At 38.4% G+C, this 18,249-nt stretch overlaps 1 pseudogene; it reads right to left on the bottom strand.

Moving 5' to 3' along the window:
• Positions 1–4,729: 4,729 nt before the first annotated feature.
• On the bottom strand, positions 4,730–5,002 carry LOC102418676 (annotated as a pseudogene).
• Between the last annotated feature and the right edge of the window lie 13,247 nt (positions 5,003–18,249).

The following is an 18,249-nucleotide window of genomic DNA, read 5'->3' as shown; positions in this document are numbered from 1 at the left end:
ACACAGCCTGCTGAACTCTTAGTCTAGTGCAGCAGTGATGTAAGATGATTATTACTCTAGGCATGATAAGTAATTGGGTTGAGGGGCACACAGGATTCTAAGAGAACCCAGAACAAGCCAACTAAATTAGACTTGGATAGTCAGAGAAATTGACTTGAGTGGAGTCTCAAAGGATGTGTTGGATATGAGTAGGCTGTGAAGGGAGTGAAGTGTGAGATCAGAGATGAGGGAAATGATCTTCCAGACAGAAGGGAGAGTACAGTGTAATAGCATCAGATGTACACTTCATTTTCCCGAATTCATTTATGGAGAGAGATAAAGAGGAAGGAAGGGAAGAAGGGAGGGAAAGAGAGAATTAGGGGAAAATAAAATAAAATTTAACATGAAGGGTGACTTCTCTTACTCTCCCAGTCCATGCTTCTGTGCTGTGCTTCTCTCCCAGCCCAAGGGAGTCATTAGTTAGTCTTATACTCATGAAGAAAGAGGGACAACCTCACAGCCATGAACACCTCTCACAGGCCTGTGTTAGCATCTTGCCAATCCAGAACTGGTTTGATTATAGGTGATTTTATATGCTTAGTGTAGAACTGAAACCCCTATAAGATGCTCTTCCATGTATAAAGTCATTCTTTCCTTGTACTTATCCATAAGTGTTTTTTGTTAAGGAGCACTGGTTGCCTGGATTGGTTTTAAGAAATGCAATCTTTTCTGTTGATTCAAAGAAGATAAATTTTATGGCTTCCATGCACCATCTTCTCTGATCTCTTTTATTGGTGGTGTTGTTGAAAGAGCTGTGAAGTCAATAAACAAAGTTAACTAAGTGCATGACTTTTACTTTCCTAGTGCCCGTGGGAGCCCAGAGCTGGTGTGATTCTGAGATACAATCTCCCTGTAGGTCATGCCTAGGGGCTGCCATTATCTCTAAGCAGCACATACTCCAGAGCATCTTATTAATGATATTTAATTACATTCAAATTAATGATGTTTTTCATCTAATCCTGGCTGATTTTACAGCTGGCAGATAAGCTGGGGTGACTTTGGCTGTTTTGTCTCTCCAACTCAGCAGGCAAGTGCCCCCTGTATCTCTGTTGACTCTGCTTTTTGCAGGTGCCCATTTCTCCACCTGCACTTCTTTCTCTGACTACCACCCACCCCTTTTCAGTATTTATTAGCTACCCCAAGCCACAGAAATACTCCATTTCTTTTTAAAAATATATTATTATTGATTTTAGAGAGGAAGGGAGAGAGAGCGAGAGATAGAAACATTAATGATGAGAGAGAATCATTGATCAGCTGCCTCCTGCACATTCTCTACTAGGGATCTAGGTGCAACCCTGGCATGTGCCCTGCTCCGGAACTGAACCATGACTTTCTGGTTCACAGGTTGATACTCAACCACTGAGCCATGCCAGCTGGAAAAAAAAGAGGGTTTCTGATTATATGAACAATACAGTTTTTTTCCCCTATTACACAGCTTCATTTGCATATATCCTGGTCATAACTTCACTAGGTCTTAAAACACAGAGATTGTCAAGTGAGTGCTATTTGGTAACTCAAACAATACAATAGTTTTAGCCAACACTAATCACATCATTGTATACTTGAATGCACTGGGTTTTGCTGATTAAAATCTTTACAGAAGTGGAATGGAGTATTCAATTCTCAGGTTCAGGAATTGTTATTATTTCTCAATGAAAACAATGGGGATTGTAGATAGAATGTACCAAACTTGAACTATATTATTAATGGTTTCTGTTTTGTTTGAGCAAAAACAGAAGTTTTAAGAAGTGGGGGCTGGAATTAAGCATTTCTGTTGTGAACTATAATACAATTGCATTGAGGATGAAATATGTTTAAAAACTGAATATATGGCAGGCTAATGAAAGTGAATTAAATTGGGAAAATTCTGACACTGTTCTAAGAATTAAAGAGAAAATTGGAAACATACTCTGTTTGGATTTTTTGTTCTTGGGAAATGGTAAAAATTACAGTCTTGAAGAATGCGTCATTGTATTGATAACCCAACTATTGATTTATTATGGCAGAAAACAAGAAGTATTACATAAAATAATTTCTCTATTTATTTTTCTACTTGTCTCAAACTCTTCCTTAAATCTCTTCTCTCCCTCTCAAAAAACACTAAAAATAATAACAACTAAAATAAAATAGCTCATTGCATCCATTCAAGTAAGTTTCAGCATATTAGATAATTGAAAATTCTCCAATTATCTCTGCATCTGATCTTAGGATACATATCCTTTTCTTCTTCTATACTTTCTTGGCTTTTTTATTCATTTATTCATCCATTCACTTAACATATATTTTTAAATACCTCCCAGAAACCAGATATTATTTTAGGCACTGGGAAAACAATGATTGACCAAACCTAGACTCTACTCATACAGCTACTACAACCCAGTAGAGGAGGCTGACATTAACCAATACATCATACCAATAGAAATATAAAATTAAAATCATGGTAAACATTAAGAGGGGCAGGTGAATGGTGCCAGGAGAGCCTATAAAAGTGAGGTTTGATTTAACCTGGAGGACCAGGTAAAGCTTTTTTGTAGAAGCTGTTATGGAGCTGCAATATGAAGAAACAATAGTTATTTTGGGGCCAAGAGAAGATGCTGAAGGTGAGTATTTTCTAAATGGAAGATGCTACATGAGCATTGACCCCAGGTGAGAGGAGAAATAGTGAGATAACATATCTCAGCCTCATCCTTTCAGACAAGAGTCTGGGAGTCTTTGACTATTTCTCCTTTCCTTTGTGGGTGATGATACCATTTATACTTCTGATTCCTGAAGGTGAAATTTCTCTCCCTGAGTGCCTGGTCCTCAAAGGAGAAGAACAGGATTTTCTGCTGCCAACCCTCTTGTTCTCCTTGTCAGCACTAATGAAGGAGTGGCATGATAACATGGTCCTACCTGGACCTGACCTATCAGAAGGTGTGTGAGGGGCCTAGGTGTCCATTTGTAATTTTTCTGGTTGATAGGAAGATGAGTGGGCAGAGTCCTAGGATTAGACTCAAAAGATTGGGCTTTGCAGGAAGAGTCATGTAACTTCTCGGGGTCCTAGTTTTCCTCATCTATTGGGTAGTTATGAGGATTAAATGAGGCAGCAGATCAGAGAACATAGTACATTATTTAAATATGTAAGGAACCATTTTATTGTTATTACTCATTCAGAAGTTCTCAGCAAGTTTAACACACTCTTCAAATAGAAACTCAGAAAGACTATTTTAATCATGTTTTCAAAGTATCTTTTAAAATAGTATAATGATATACTATCTCCTCAAAATGACAGTAGTACTAGGGTTGGCTGGGGTGCATCACACTGCTGTTTCCTAGTAAAAAGGGTCACCTGGGCAGTTCTGCTTGATTCTATTTCAAGTCTTACTTCAACTCACTCTCCACATGTGGACACAGCTGGTGTTTGCCAACACAGCATTGGATCACTTTCTGAGATGACTCAGATCTTCAAAGAACTTCAATTGAAATACCAGATAAGTGAAGCAAAGGGTCAACTATGCTTTAAAACAGACTTTATCAGGATGTGTCTCCTCTGCATCTGACACAAACTAACATGTTTGAAGGCCTTCTGGGCCTCACTGTTTCTATTACTGAGGGGATAAAAAAAAATGGGAATGTATAAAATTCATTGTAGCCCAGCCAGTGTGGCTCAGTGGTAGAGCATCATCCCAGGAACCAAGATTTGACCAGTTCAATTTCAGGTCAGGGCACGTACCCAGGTTGTGTGACCCATACACAATAGGGGTGCATGCTGATCGATGATGTTCCTCTCATGGATGTTTCTATCTCTCTATCCCTCTTTCTAAAAATCAATAAAAACATAAAAAAATAAAATTAATTCTAGCTCTAATACTCCATGCAAAATACCTATAATCACCATCAAGAAGCATTAGAATCCAACAAACCTGGATTCTTTTTTATTTTTTTAAATTTTGTTTTATTGCTTAAAATATTACAAAGAGTAGTACATATGTCTCCTTTTCCCCCCCAAAATCAGAAAGCCACTATAAAATACTATAAAACACAGTGAAGTCTTCAGCTGATGCTCTGAACAGGGAAAGTTCAGAGTGAGGGTTGATATTTCACATTAAGCATGTTGTTTAACAACTTTTCACAAGCCGAGCCTGACTTTCAAGAAATGAAATGAAAATGGCAGAGACTATCAATCTGTAGATCCACAATCTAAAAAGGAACTGCAGCTCTTTTGAGGGATGCCATCTCAATGGTGACACTGGTAAGTCCAGATTGTCCAACATACTGTAAATCAATTTTTTGGGGGGGTCAGGTCCCCATACGTCTCTGGGCTTAAGAGAGCCAAAGTCTATGCTTAAAGTGGAGAGGGAGAAAAGGACATAAAAATGAATTTTAGTTCTCCCACACGACAAGGTGTTTGTGCCAAGATGGCTAATGTGTGTCAACATCAAGAGATCCCTCCTTCCAGAATCCAAGAGGAAGTTTCTCAAAACTAGAAAGGAAAGGTGTTTTTCCCCCAATGTCAGTCCAGCTTTGGAGACATTCTATTAGTACTATATGTCCATTCCCCAAAAAATAACAATGACGTGTTCTGTGTGCTAACAACATAGCTTAAAAAAAAAAGTGAAACAAAATTCTGCATTCTTATAAAACTTGATAAAAATAGAATTTCAAACTGTACAGTCACCAGAAATACGCAGCTATCAAAAATGCACCCACTTCACTTGGCATCTCCAACACCTTCAGCTTTCTGTGCCTGGTCTGCTTTGGCATCTCCATTTTCTGCAGGGTTATTCCCATCCTTGCCAGCATCAGCTTTCCCCTTTTTCCCTTTTGGTATTTTCTCTCCCTTCTTCCCAGGGGCCTTTTTAGGCTTGGGCTCTGGCTTTGGAGGAGCAGGTTTAGCTGATAACTTGGTGGATCTTCTCTGTGGTTCGTCCTTTACCTTGGTCTTATCTCCTTTAGCACCCCCTTTAGCCTTTCTCTTAGGCATGATGGCGATGGTGGCGGGACTTCTGAATGGGATGCGGGGATGCAGCAGCACGGGCTTTGCTTGGTCCTCAGTCAGGGGGTTGTTCTCGCCTCCTCACACTCCATAGAATTTTCCATCAAGCAAGGAAGGGTGAGTAGGAATTACTTCTACTGACCCATTAGTACTATTTTAAGATTTATGGGAGGTCATTGATAGCAAATTTATTTGATAAGTCTTGCTTATTGTCCAGTGTTAATCAACTTAAACATTACGGGTTTTAAAATTCGTGTAAACAACCTTTTCAAATAAAAATTACTTTCCTAAAACAAACAAAAAATATTTAGTAAGAGAGCAGCATTGTTTTATATTTTTTTAAAAATGCTTTGTTGAGGCATGATTAATGTACAAAAAAGTGTACATATGTAATGTATATACCTTGATGAGTTTGGAGATAACTATATAATCATAAAATCATCATCATGATCTAGGTCATAGATCTGTTTATCACCTACAAATGTTTATTTCACCCTCTTATTTATTATTGTTACTAGTATTTTGTGATAAGAACACAATGTAAGATTTCTATTTTTTGTAACACAATACAGCATATAATACAGTATTGTTAACTGCTGTATTATAGGCCATAGAGTAGATCTCGGGGACTTATTTGCACAATGGAAACTTTGTACCCTTCAATTAATACCTTCCCGTTATCTCTAACCCCAGCCTCTGCCAGTCACAATTTCACTCTAAGTTTCTGCAATCACCAGACCTGAAATTTTATCCTGGTTCTGTTACTAACTGTCTATGTGGCTTTAAGGAAGTAATCCAGACTCTCTAGTTCTTGTCCCTCTTTTGTAAACAAAGGTATTTCCATAAAGATAAATTGGCATAAATATGAGATAGATTTACAAAAATATCTTGTGCATATATTTGTGTACTAAATAAATGTTTGTGTCCTTCCTTTTTGTTTTCTTTAGTACTTAAGTCTATATAAGTCTACTTGGTCTCATGAGCTTTTGTACTTTAAATAGGCCTCCTCTACCTGAGCCCTTCCTGAGCAGAATGAAGAAGCTCCATATTCTGCACTGTTGAAAGCCAACAGCCCTTCATAACAGAGAGAACACTTGAATGTCCTCAACACTAGGAAAGTGAAAGAAATTTCCATTACTTGCAATTACTTCACTTGTAACAATTAGGTATTAATCTTACGACTCATGATATTGAAATATAAGGAAGAAAAATCATAAGAAGGTGAAGGGAAAATCAGTGTGAGCTATTAAAAAGTTCCTTATTCATTTCTGAAATAAATTTAGTGTGCTTGTTTTCAAAAGAATTGCCACTTCGGGGGAGAGAGGAGACAATCCATTAAAGGCGAAAAAAGTTTCTAAAGAAGTAGAGAGGTTCTTTTTATTTTCTTAAACTAATTTTCACTGCCAAGTATTGGCTCTTGGAAAATACGGTTAGCCAGCTATAAAGTCGTAACAGCAAATAATAAAAGCAATGAAATGTACAATTAAGGATCACACACCCCAGACAGCTTCTAGTTCATTAGTCATCCTCTTATCTCACCCCAGAAGGTTTCTCAATCTGTTTTTTACTCCAAGACTCAACTCCAGTGAAAGCGACGATAAGGTTCACTCTTTTTTATAGTGCTTCCTTGCACAAAGCAATGCTCTCTTAAAGATGAAGTTTAATGCTCCCTCAGGAATTGCTGTTCTTTTTAGACTTCTTTTCTGCTTGGTCAAGTTCTCTTTTTCTCAGTCGATGTTGTAAACTAGATCAGTAGTCATAGGGATTTTTATGGGATTCATGAGTAGAGGGAGTTCAAACCAAATTGTGTGAAATTTGGGGGAAGGGATTATTCTAGAATTTTTAAGGGTGCTATATGTCCAGAGCTGAATGCAGAGAGCTAGGGAAGCAGGAACCACATGTAGATGTACACATTCAAAATCAGAGGAAATGTGTACTCCGCTCAAAGTGGTGGTGGGCGATGTAAACAAGTCCACTATAATTCCCTGGTCTTGGAATAATTACAGGATGTGAACAAAATGTGGGAACTCATCTATCCAGATTGGTGATGCAGGGGATGTGGGGCGGTGGGAGGAAGGTCATGTTTATTGTGAATCCTAGAATGATGAGAAGTCACCCTTCTCTTCAAAGCATTCATCGTGAGCCAGAATGGTAGGGCCATGAATTCCATATGCCCAGGAGTAAGATACTTAGCAAAAATCCCAGGGACCTTCAGGACATCTAATCTTTTTTCTGCTATAGGATGACTCTATGGCCTTAACCAATCACTTAGTTTATCCAGCTATCAATTAAGTGGGATTGATGGTTAAATACTTTAAATTTCCTTCTGTAAGGGATGCATAAAAGCTTTGTGACAAGAGATGGGGATAGAAGATAACGGACTCTGGCCTATTGTAACTTCACTGGTGGAGCCCCCTTCTTCTTGTCCTTGGTTATCTTCTCAAGTCACTGTCCAGCATTGTGATGTTCTCTAACAAGCCTCCTCAAGTCATTCTTCCTCATTGCTGATTTGAGTTGTTAAAGATTGTTCTCCTTAAATGTAAGTTAGGAATGGCCCACTCAAAACCAATATTCCCATTTGATTCATTCTGTTTAAGGGACTTCCCTTTGTGTTTTCAAAGACACCTGTGCTCACCTTAGTATTAAAAGAAATGTAACTGTGTATTATAATGGGTTAGTTGTCTAGCCAGCTTTTAGAAGAGAGAAGGAAGTCTTAATAATCCCCTCAGCCTGACATTCAGTATAGAGATAAGAACATAGTAAATGTTTAATAAATGTTTGCTGGATGAATGAATAAAGGAATCAATGAGTGAATGAGCTCACATTTTGCTAACAGTCTGATTGTTATAAGTCTTCAGTTGCACCCAGATTATGATATTATTGAGTACACCAGAAAGGTTAAGCCGCAGTTGTAACTATGATCTCTATTTCAACTGCAAATAGCACTGATTTTGTAGAAAAGTTTAGTATCATAAAAATCTTCTCTTGAGATTGATTTGTCCCCCAAATATGTATCTGTGTCAAAATGCCACAAAGTTCAGCAGAAAAGGAAGCAGAAATGATTCAAGGTGGGCTCAGAGAAGGTACCAAAGCAATGTCTTTCAGGATGATGAGCATTTTTGAGATCCAATGACCTTTTCAGTTTTTGGTAAAGTTGGATGAATTGATGCTTAAATGGAAGGGTAAATTTTACTGCTTTCAGTAAGATCCTTTCTCCTTGGTAATTTCACTGTCTTTTCTCCACTGCTAACCCTTTTTAATTTGTACTATATTTTAATACTATGGTCATATGTTCATTGACCTACAGAAGAATTCATTCAGGTTAAAACAAATAGTTTTAACATTAGAGAAAACAGTAATGGGTATATTTGAGCACCAGGCTAAGTCCTTTCAGTTTTGGTATCCCATTGAAGTTCTATATTCTCATAAAGAAGACACTATTATCATTTTTTTTAAGATTAGAAAGTTAGAGGGTAAATAACTTGCCCAAGGTTTTGTAGTTAATGTCAGAGTTAGCACTCTTATCAAGGTCCCACTAACTTCAAACTCCATTCTTTCAGTTATTTCATGTTGTTTCCCATGATAATAAACTCATGACAGTTGGAATTGATTTAGTCTAATAATCAGGAAATCCATGAAATAAAAAGTTTACAATGGTGAACACATAGAAAAATCAATTACTTGTCCGGATTTTTGGCTTATGACAATCTTGTGGGGCACTATAATATGTCTTCAGATATTAGATTTTTCCATAAAAATTAGGGATTTTAGAAATTTTGGGATTCATTTTTTCAGATAATATTTTTGAGCATCTACCATGTGCTTGCTTTTGGGAGTTTGAAGAATAGTAGGAAAAAATAAAATATTTGCTTTCAGGAAACAGAACATAATAGTAGATAACACAGACAAAATCTATGTCCTCATGAAACCATCTTTCCCCATATTGTCTCAATTACAATTCAGGTGGAAGCAAATTATCTCGTATTATCTGAATAGTTGCTTCTCTCCTCCATTTCACTGCTTCCGTGGACTTCACCAGCTTTCAACACCCATTGGGACCCCATGTAAACATTCCTTTGAAAAAGAATGAAATTTTCAGAGTGGAAGATAAAGTGCAATGGTTTAAAATACTTTTTGGTCCCCACACTTTTTCTCAGTGGACAATATTGGAGTAATATAATTTCTGCTTTAGTAAAATGGTAATGAAACTTTATGTTCAATTATTATATGAGAATTAGAGAATTGTTGATGATAATTGTGTCTCAAAAGTTTGTGAATTATTTAGTGAACTCAATATATGTTTCATTAACTCACTCAAATTACATAGTATGAACAATGCCTCCTGGAAGTCAAGTCATCATGTGCACAGCCTAAGCCCCTGTGGACATGGTAGATCAGTAACCAACCATGACATGTCATGACCTGCTTCATTTAGGAAACATATTTTTATTTTTTGTTTGTTTGTTGTTGTTGTTGTTTTTTTCAAAGAGAAAATTAGCCACTGACACATCATGCATTTATGAGCTAATAGCTTCTCCTCCTTCATATGCTTCTAGGTGTTGATAAATGAGTTATTCCCAGAATAGTGAATTTTTAAATCTTTGAATCTGAGAATGACCCCCATTATCAAGCAGTCCCACGTGGTTGATAGGATACTTGAACAATTTTGAATAGTTATTGGTGATGAAGGCATATTTTAAGTATATAGCCCATTACCTGCAACCTTTGGGATTCCTAGGGTATAAGATTTGTGGCTTGGTGTGTGGTGGGTGATGTTGAACTTGCCTGAAATGTAGAAATAGCTCACTTTTTTCAGGTGTGAATTCAAGTCAGCTGTCGTGGAAGGTAAATGTGCAGGGAGATTGAGGTACTTATGACAGTGATTTACTTTAACTGTGCCCACAACAACAAAGGATCTTACACAAATTCAGATATTGACTCTTTAGGTCTGAAGAGAGGCCCAAGATTTGAGTTTTTTTCAGGTTGCTGATATGATGCTGATCCTTAGAACTCACGTTCAGTGGTAAGGAATAGCTAATAAATGAACCTGCTGGACTACCCATGAATCACAGCTTTTTCTTTTTCTTTTTTTGTTGCACACACAGTAATTTTAATTAAGGTTTTAAAGAAACAACTTAAAATGTATAGTTATAATTGAATGTGTTTTGTGAAGAAAATGTATGCTATAGTGAGGTTCACAGTTTGAGATTAAGAAACTCACACTTGATATATAACCCTCATCAATATCAGGGGTTTATTGTATACATTTGGGGAACTTCTTTATGAACATCATCTTATTTGGACCTTGCCACCAATGTGGGTCAGACCGGCTCAATATTTTTCTAGCACATTTTTTGCAGATAATTCAAGTAAGAAACAGCAGTAAGCAACACCTATAGGATCACACAAAGCACTGTGATAAAGCAGGAGCTGAACCTATGGGTCTCTGTTCTTATTCTGGTAGCAGATCCACTTAACAAAATGGTTTTCATTTTATTCTTCTAAAATCCTGGAGATTTGTCGCTTTGCTTTACATAGCATATGTTTAAACTAAAATTATTATAGATGCTCATAATGTACTTACCTATTATTAATGTCATTATCACCCAAAACAAGCAATGTCAATACTTCTGACAAACACTTATTATGTTTAAGGAATATTTTTGTGTGTGTGTGTTTGCACTAGATATGCAAAGGAACATAGGAGTCAAGTACTGCCACTCCACTACCATGCAAATGATTTTAATAACTACAGAAGAGATTGGAAATATCAAATTATAAATACAAAATTAAATGAGTTAAGGTTGTTTTGTTAAATGCTAAGTACTTAATAAATACTCAAATAATGTTACTATCATACAAGTGTCTTAACACATGTTATAGAATATTAAAGCATCTAGTAGTCAAGGGAAATGTGAAAGAAGAGGCAAGATTTTTAATGGCTCTTGGGAAGGAATGAAATCACAGTGGTTAAGAGCCAAGATCTGGAGTCTGGTTGCCTGGATTTGAATTACAACCCAACCACTCATACTATATAAATTTGGGTTAAATAACTTAATTCAGTTACTCTGAGAATTAACTCTTAGTTTTAGTTTCCTCATCAGTAAATTGGTGAGAAAATAATAAGCTCTACATTGGAGGGTGTTGAGAAAATTAAATAAGACACTCAAAATACTTAGTTATTGCCTGTACATGGTAAATACTCTGTAGTCAGAGCTAACTTTATTGAGCATTTACTTCATTCTAAGCACTACTTACATGTGTCAACTCATTTCATTTTCACAGCAACCCTATGTATGAAGTGGCGCATTATTACTCACATTTTAAAGATATGGAGGATACTGCCGTTCAGTGAGATTAAATGTCTCATTTTTGGAATTGTGAGAGCTATGATTGAAACCCAGGTATCTGGCCCCAAATATGGTTTCATTACTAAACTATATTGACTGTATAAACATCAGTTCTACTACTGTTGTTCCTACTATTTTGGTTGATATTTTTGTTATTTTTATTATATGCCAGTAAAATTTTATCAAGGTCAAAAAAAGTGAGATGAAGAGAGGTGAGTACTAGTGTGAGTAAAGAGAGAATGGCCTGATAGGAGCCTTTGGGCCAGTTTGATGGAGGTGAAGGGCTTGTGGAAAGTAGGTTGGAGAGGGAGGTTGCCACCAGACCAGAGAAGATCTTTAATATCACACTTATATGATAGGGCTTTGTTCTGAAGAAATTGGGGCATTTTGAATGTTTCTTGGTAGGGAATGATTAAATTGCATTACTGTTTAGAATAAATTAAAGTTGGGGGGGGGAGAAGCAAGGAGACCAGTTGGACATATACATGGATTTTAGTGAATTCACTCATTAATTCATTCATTGATCACCACTTATGTGCCCCACCTACTCTGAGGCACATGAGTAGTACAGCCAAAAAGGTCTGAACTATGCCCAGGACAACAGATACAATCACAGACCCACAAACACACACTTGGTACACTGAAAAACACACACATAAAATGTCGCTATAAAGTAATGAGGCTAATTGCACAAGGTTATTGTGGAATCTATCTTATTGTTTTATAGCCTTGGCTCACGTATAAGAAACATATCAGAAAATAAAGCCAGGAAATTATTCACACTCTTTAGAAGTTCTTCTATGTGACTCACTTAGTGAATATGTGATGGAAGGAAGTTTTATAGTGAGGAAATTTCTATCAGTCACAGCTTTTATAACTGCCTATTGATGATATACACAGCTCCATAATGGCAGTGCTAAAATTGGCTTTTACTTCCCTAAACCATCATTGTATTGAGCCATGTAACCAGAAAATCACAATGTGGTGATCTTTCTCTACACTAATCCTTCCATGAGCGCTTAATGACTTGTCTGTTCATCTCGGAGATAATAAACCTTGCATTGAGGCAATAGCTGTATGGTGACTTTGCATAAATCATTATTTGTAAAAGTGAAAGAAAACCTATAGAGAGGAGCCCAGGACTGGGATTGCTCAACTTTCAAGAATTAGCTCTGATAATTGCTGCGAGTGCATTAAGAATGCACTGAACAAGTAGATGCAGGCCAAAAAGTAAATATTATCTCAAACTGATCAATATAACAACTTCCACCAGAGGAAAGGTGATTATTAAATATCCTAGCAAGGTCTGAGCAAAACAACATTGTCAAGAAATTCCTGCTAGGAAGGAAAAGGGGATACAAGCGAAGCATTGAGAGTGACTGTTCCATAGCTAACAATCAAAGTGACCTGTTGTAAGAAAGAGCAGGTGCAAAAGAGTTATGTTATTCATGTAGTAACACTTACAATTTTCAAGCTAGCTATTTCCAATAATTTAAAAATATGATTTTAATTCATATAGATTCTCAAGGCAGGAAGCCTAATGGTGTCCCAAACGAGAATTGCACTGTCCTGATTTCCAGCCCTTCTCCCTTCACACCCTAGTCACTGCTGAATCACTCCATTTCTTAGCATCCTACCAACTAAGCTAAGAGAACACAAATATTTTCTTGAAGCAAATATAGATAGAATTTCCTCCCAAACACAGATTTACAAGAAAACAAGACAGAAAATTGAAGTGTGATAGGATGTAGCACTATATTTAGGCCAGTTGCCTTATTTCCATTAGACTCATTCTAATTTATCTTAGGCTCTTGTCCCAGGGGCTGATTTTGTTTTTCAAATAGCAGACAGTCTTACAGGCAGGTAGCTCAGCCAGCAGAAAATACCCTCAGATGAATCAATACAAAGCCAGGACAGTAACTGCTAACCCTGGAAACAGAAGAGTAAGCACCACACTGCAGAGCTAGAAGCTGATAGAGTATCATGCTGATGGACTAGCAAATGGTTCAGAGCCTGCACAGGAGGATTTTTTTACACCCCCCTCATTTTATTATTTCTACTCTTTACACCCTTTTCTGCTTTCTCCTTTATGCCTCCTCCCCCCAATTTATCTTCCTCTCTCCCTTCCTTTTTTCTCTTTATCTTTCCTTTTAATCCTCCTACCTGGATTGTTGCAAGTGTCTTCTAACTGGTTTCCCTGATTTTTTTTTTTTTTTGGCCCTATGGTCTGTGCTCAGCACTGCAGCCATTTTAGGACACAGGTCAGTTCATACCCTTCCTCCATAGAACACCCTGCCTCACTCACCATTTCATCCACGTCGGAGCTAAAGCCTGTGCTGAAGTTGTAAGGTCCTACACGATCCAACACTTTGTTCAGTTGCCAAGCTCGTCTCTTCCTTCTCTCTTCCACACATGGCAGCCCACTCCCACTTGGAGATTTTTTAAAAATATATTTTTATTGATTACAGAGAGGAAGGAAGAGGGATAGAGAGATAGAGACATCAATGATGAGAGAGAATCATTGATCGGCTGCCTCCTGCACGCCCCCTACTGTGGGAGATCGAGCTCGCAACCCAGGTATGTGCCCTTGACCGGAATCAAACCAGAGACCTTTCAGTCCACAGGCCGAAGCTCTATTCACTGAGCCAAACCAGCTAGAGCCCCATTTAGAAATTTTTAAAAAAATATTATTGGTTCTTACCTTAATATCAGAATGACTCACCTTCTTCAAATCTTTGCTTAAGTCTCACCTTCTCCATAACCACTGACCACTCTGTTTAAAATAAAAATCAACCTTTTGCCCCTCCCTCAACCCTGGCATTCTTGATTTTCTTTACCCTATTATTTTTAGCATAGTACATAATTTACTTACTTATTATGATTATTGTTTATTGTCATTCTTCTCCCACTAGAATATAAGCTCAATTAGAATGGGATCTTTGTTTCTTCAAAGATTTATTCCCTGAGCCTAGACTAGTGCCTGAGAAAAGCATAAGTGTTTGTTGAATAAGTGAAGGTAGCTTATTTTCAAGGAGAGAGACAAGGTGATAAAATGTAGTGCAATTGATAAATGTGATGATAGAGGTCTGTAGTTATTTTAAAAACAAAAATCAAAAATGTTCTTTTTTGTTAGCATGCACATGGAGACAAACCTGAAGAGATGTTCAGATAAATGGTAACACTAATGCGGGAGTTGGTAATTGGTTGTAAGTTCACCAAGCAGATTAGATTATCAAGGAAATGGAGACCATTCACAATAGAAAGGATAGCATATGATGTGTGAGAAAACAAGCCATATATTGTCTATATATATTGCAAAGGAGACTGCAAACAATTTGCCCGGGTATATTACAGGAAACCTACAGGGTACAATCAGCATTGAGGTTGTATGGGTGGAAAGAGGTTAGATTCATCTCAAAGACAATAGGAAATCATTGAAGAGCTTTAAGTAGAGGAAGAATGATCATATTTGAATTTTTAGATATAGTTATAATATTATAGCATTCAGTATATAGGAGAAAGGTACTGAGGCTAAGAAGCCATCTATAGGCAATAGAATCAGAGAGCTGAAGGGTGACATCTGAGAAAGATTTGAAAGGAGGCCCTAGCATAATTGAGTGACTTATGGCATATGAGGTGAAATGAACAAGGATCAGTCTAAGATAATTCTGACATTTTTTGTCTGAGTGACCTCTTGGATTGTGATGCTATTAGCTGTAAATAGAAAAGGAAGATATAAGCAGGTTTGAAGAAATGTTTTTTAAAGAAATGTTGAGTTTGTGGTGCTAGAGAACTTCCAAGAGGAGTTATGAGGTAATAAAAATAAATGAATTAACTGGTGGAACTTAAGATAGAAGTCTGGGAGCATAACAATAGATATTTGAACAGGGTTTGTTAATGACAGTTAAATCACTATGATTAGTGTCCTGGTCCCCTCAGAATCTGCAAAGTGATAAGAGAGGTTGGTGCTCTGGGGACAGTTACTGTTTAATATTCCCTGTAAATGGGATATTGAATGAATAATCAATGATTTAGGAAGATAAGATGAAAGCCAGGAAAGGAGGGAATGGCTACATGATTAGACACATGGAGAGGCCATGGCAGACAAGGAATGTCGGGCCCAAGTGTTTGCCCAACTTACTAAAAAAATTCAGGAGAGCTATGGGGGAGGAAGCCAAACTACAGTGTATTGAGAAGTCTAAGGGATATACAGAAATGATAATTATAGGATACAGATAATAGGTAGAGGAATAATCCCCCACCCCCCAAAAAAGAAGGCATGTTCTCTGAAGTTTAGAGGAAAGGATGGTGGTGTTTACAATTAAATATGTAGGAAAATTAGAGTTTTATGCAATCAATACGTAACTTTCTCCTGCCTTGTTCCCTGAGTTCAGAACCAAATGAAGAATAACACTGAGGCAGAGCGGTGAAACCCAACATGAAAGCTTTATAAATGATGCATGGATTGGAGAATGAGGTATGAAGTAGGGGCACAAGGATTTGGTAATACTCTATCTCTGAATTAGACAGACATGTAGGGACTGGGCATCTGGATGCCTCCAAAACTCCCCACACAAAATGTGAACCTTTCTGCAGACAGATGGATCTTGAAGAGAGAAAGGGGTTGAGATGGGCATGCCCAGTCCTTCCTGCCACACTAGCCAATCAGTTAATTCAGAAAACATGAGGACAGTGATCTAAGGAGTCTCCTTTCCACAGGAAATTTTGTGGGGTTGAGGGAATTCCCATTTCTATTTATTATTTGAAGTGGAAAGTGAAGTCCTTCTGTGTCCGAGGAAGGTGAGAAAATGGCTAGAAGGGCTGGGGAAGCATAGTGATGTCCACTGTGAGAAATACGAGTGATCCAGGTATATAAGGATCTGTTGAGGGAACCTGAAGTCCAGCAGAGGACAGGGAGTATATACTTGCAATGGCCCTTTTCCAGAAAGCCTGGCAGATATTGTGTAGGAGATAATTGTGTAGGTTTTAATTTATACTGAACTGAGCTCTTTCATGGGAGTTGAAGTGGTAGCAAAAGAAGGCTATATAATAAAAGGATAATATGCGAATAGACCGAACGGCAGAACAACCGAACAACCAATCAAAGCGTAATATGCTAATGATATGCTAAGTTTGCTCAACTGCTCACTATGACATGCACTAACCACTAGGGGGGCAGATGCTTCGACCAGTAGGTAGCTTGCTGCTGGGGTCTGGCCCAATCAGGACTGATGGAGATGGGCTGGATATGCCCTGGAGCCCTCCCACAGTTCCTCCCTGGCCCCAATCGTGCACTGGTGGGGTCCCTCAGCCTGGCCTGCACCTTCTCGCAATCCGGGTCCCCTCAGGGGATGTTGGAGAGCTGGTTTCAGCCTGATACCACAGGCCACTCCCCTTGGGAGGGCACCAGATGCAGGGCTAATGGCTGGGGAGCGCTGCTGTGGCAGCATGAGCCTCTCCTGATCTGGACTGATGGGGCGCAAGCTCGTGGCAGGCACAGTGGGGCCGGGATGAGAAGAAACAGCAGGTAGGAGCTTCAGGCAGCGTTGGACTGTGGGGTTCGGTCATATCCCTGCAGGCCCCCCAGAGGGACCCCAACCATGCATGAATTCGTGCACCAGGCCTCTAGTGGTTGAAATAATACATTATGATGTCTAGACTTGTCTTTCAGTTCTCAATTGCTACAAAACAAATAACCACTAAACTTAATGGCTTAAAATAACAATAATTTGCCCATCCAGCATGGCTCAGTGGTTGAGCATGAACCAGGAGGTTATGGTTTTATTCCCAGTCAGGGCACATGCCTGGGTTGCAGGCTTGATCTCCAGTGTGGGACATGCAGAATGATGATTCTCTCTCATGATTGATGTTTTTATCTCTCTCTCCTTCTCCCTTCTTCTCTGAAACCAATACACACACACACACACACACACACACACGCACACACACACACACAACACACACACACACACAAGAATTTATTGTTTTTCTGCCAAGAATTCAGGAAGGCTCGCCTGAAAAGTTCTTCCATTCAAATGGCATCACTTAGGTCACTCATTTGGCTGCATTCAGCTGGACCTAGGCAGGGCTGGAAGATCCAAGATTAATCCATGCACATGTCTACCACCCCCAAATAGTCTCTCTTTCTCTCACTGCCTCTTCTATTTCCTCCCTCCATCTCTTTCTCCCTCTCTACTTTGTGCCTCATTATTTAATAGTCTAGCTAGCTCCTCAGTAGCATGGAGGTTGGCTTCCCTGGAGAGCACTGAGGCGGGAGCTGCCAGGGCTCTTCAAAGTAAGGTCTGAAATGAGCACGTCACATCTGCACATTCCATTCATTACAAGGCCAGCCCAGATTCAAAGGGAATGATTGAAATGTATCCCCACCCCTTTCTTAGAGGATCAGCTGCATATAGAGAGGAGGGCAATTGATCACAGCCTCCTTAGAAGACTGTCTACCAAAATGGGAGTAGGGGAAGAAAACAAATGCAGCCAGGTTCCACAAGTACAAAGAAAAAACCTGGGATGTCACTTGTTCATAGAGGAGGTTAATTATCAGAGTTTACCTTAGCGGTGAAGTTCTTCCCACAGAGGAAACTGGAGTATTTCTTCTATAAGGCAGAATATCTTTTACAGTGTCATGGATTTTCTAGCAAAAATTTGAGGGCTTAGGGAAAAAAGTAATGTGTTTGAAATTTCATTTTGATGTTCAGACTCAGCTCACTCTGAGCAGTAAAAGTAGTTTGGACATGGAAGTGTCACACTAGATTAGGCTCTACTTGGCCTTTTGGGAGATGGTGAAAGTAAGGTTTGCCATGAAAACATGTAAGAATTAGAATCTCATAGGTAAGGTTGCTCTCTCAGAAATACGTGAAGTTGGTGTAG

The sequence above is a fragment of the Myotis lucifugus genome, unplaced genomic scaffold (genome assembly GCF_000147115.1).
Source record: "Myotis lucifugus unplaced genomic scaffold, Myoluc2.0 scaffold_112, whole genome shotgun sequence".
In the NCBI taxonomy this organism is placed as follows: domain Eukaryota; kingdom Metazoa; phylum Chordata; class Mammalia; order Chiroptera; family Vespertilionidae; genus Myotis; species Myotis lucifugus.
Note: the sequence above shows the minus strand (reverse complement) of the source record. Positions and strands in the feature narration are given on the sequence as shown.